Source organism: Triticum aestivum, chromosome 1A, assembly GCF_018294505.1.
Source record: "Triticum aestivum cultivar Chinese Spring chromosome 1A, IWGSC CS RefSeq v2.1, whole genome shotgun sequence".
Taxonomy (NCBI): Eukaryota; Viridiplantae; Streptophyta; class Magnoliopsida; order Poales; family Poaceae; genus Triticum; species Triticum aestivum.
Genome location: NC_057794.1, coordinates 447,095,956 through 447,098,834, shown reverse-complemented (window position 1 = coordinate 447,098,834; position 2,879 = coordinate 447,095,956).

Below are 2,879 nucleotides of genomic sequence, written 5' to 3'. Positions count from 1 at the left end.
ACGCAACCGGATGAAGATACACCCTTTGGACGTCACCTGAAGGAAGTCACTAGATACCTGAACATAGGAGTACCAAGCTTCACCGAAACCTACAACGCCACCTTACCTGAAGAAGAGCGCTGGATGATTCAAGTTCAAGTTCTAGGAAGGACGTTCATGCCAGTCACTGAGCCCATAGAGTTTTCTTTTGATGCACCAACTTGGAGTCTAGGAAAGAGCATGGCAGCTCACATCGCCATGGGACGCATTGGAGAAGTCTACCGCAATGATCTCAAGGATACTATCTACCAGATTTGTGGGCACTGAGATGAGCACTGGGAGATGATAAGCACCAGAATGGATAGATCAATTGCAGCTTTTATCCAGGAATTAAACCAGCACATTCGACGTCAGGAGAACCAGATGTGCGCCGACATGATAGACCTGAAGAAGGCAAGGACAAGAATCAAGGAACTGGAGGAAGAACTCAAGGCTACACGTGAAGATTATGAAGAAGAAATTGAAGTATTAGTGGGTAAGAATGCCGACATAACAATGAAGATCGCGATATTTATGGGAGGCCCTACACTAGTAGATGAAGACGAAGAACCCAAGGAGATTCGCCCGGAAGACTACATCATCATCGACGACACCGAATCGGACCCAGATGATAGCGATGATGACTATGTTGATGAAGTCGGAGCAGATATCATGGAGTCTGCAACCGAAGAATATTTCTAGTAGACCACCTCATCAGTAGTAGTAGTCCACCATGTAAATACAGTAGTCCGAGCACTTTTGCGATAGTTAGATCGATTGTATGCCCTTGTTTGATTGAATGAAGTGAATTGTTTGCTTTTGCCTCATGTGCATATGGGTAGTGTTTTCTCTTTAGACCCCCTCTATTCTTAAATCTCATCTTTTCTAAACCCTCAGATGCCTCCGAGATGTGACCCCGGATTTACCTTCCCACCGGAGCTCACCCAGTTGATCCAGCAGCAGAACACATTGATGTGGTTGCTAGTCCAGAATCAGGGGAACAACAACCCACCACCACCACCACCACTTGTTGATCACTTAGCCCGTTTTCTTAGGCTGAATCCACCGGTGTTTTCCAGTAGCACCAAGCTGATAGTAGCAGATGATTGGCTCCGCAAGACAACTAGAGAGTTGACCACAGCAGGATGCACAGATGCGGAGAAGGTGAAGTTTGCCGCACATCAGCTTGAAGGACCCGCACCATCATGGTGGGAGAATTTCACAGCCACTTTCCCTGTCGACACTGTCACATGGGACCAGTTTCAGCAGGCTTTTCGAACTGCCCATGTTTCAGCAGGAGCTATGGCCTTGAAGAAGCGAGAATTTCGCAACTTGCGCCAAGGAGGACGGACAGTTGGCCAGTATGTGGAGGACTTTAGTAAATCAGCATGTTATGCCCCAGATGACATTGCTACGGATGCAGCTAAGCAGGAGAAGTTTCTGGAAGAACTGAATGATGAGTTGAGCATGCAGTTGATGGTAGCAACCTTCAACAACTACCAGGAGTTGGTAGATCGTGCTCTTATGATTGAAGGGAAGCAGCAGCAAATTGAAAATCGCAAGAGGAAGTATGCACAAGGAAAGTATAATTCAAGAGCTCAGCAGAAGCCGCGATTTACCCCTAGATCGGGAGGGCATTTTCAGCATACTCATGGAGGAGGTACCTCGCACAATCACAATGGCACCAAGAATGGTAATGGTAATGGAGGACGCAACAGCCAGAACCGTACCAACCCATCAACCCCAGCCAAGAAAGACCTGAGCCAAGTCACTTGCTTTAAGTGTCAGAAGACCGGACATTATGCCAATGAATGTCCTGAAGGCCAGAATGGCAATGGAAGCTCTGGGAAGAAGTCGAACCCTTTCAATAGGGGACGGGTGAACCACGTTAATGTGGAGGAGGTTGAAGAGCAGCCGGATGCAGTAATCGGTAAGTTTTTGGTTAAGTCATTTACTGCACTCGTTCTTTTTGATACTGGTGCATCGCATTCATACATATCAAGGGGATTTGTGGATAAGTATAACTTGCCCACTAAGGTTCTTAGAACACCTATGCTAGTAAGCTCACTAGGAGCGGAGTATATGGCCAGTCAAGGATGTTTCCAAGTGCCATTAAGTATAGGAAGGCATATTTTCCCAACGGATTTAATTATTCTGGAATCCCAAGGTTTGGATGTAATTCTCGGTATGGATTGGCTGTCGATGTATGGGGGAAACATCGATTGCGCCAGTAAGACAATTTTGCTTACGACGCCAGAAGGAAGAAGGATCAAGTATGTATCCCGGCATGCGCCAAATAGGACACAAGTAAATTCCTTATCAGGAGTTGTGCAGGAGGAAGTACCAGTGGTAAGGGATTTCCCTGACGTATTTCCCGAAGAGTTGCCAGGCATGCCACCGGATAGAGATATTGAGTTTTTGATTGAGCTATTGCCAGGCACAGGGCCAATATCAAAGAGACCATACAGGATGCCCGCAAAGGATTTGGTGGAGATTAAGAAGCAGATTAAGGAGTTACTGGATAAAGGTTACATTCGCCCAAGTTCGTCGCCTTGGGGATCACCAGTACTTCTAGTGGAGAAAAAGGATGGATCGTTAAGGATGGTTGTTGACTATCGTGGGTTGAATGAAGTAACGATCAAGAACAAGTACCCACTACCAATGATCAATGATCTGTTTGATCGATTGCAAGGAGCTAAGGTATTTTCCAAGATCGATCTGCGATCAGGATACCACCAGTTGAAGATTCGAGAACAGGATATACCTAAGACAGCTTTTACCACCAGGTATGGGCTGTACGAGTATACCGTTATGTCATTTGGTCTGACTAACGCACCTGCCTATTTTATGAACATGATGAA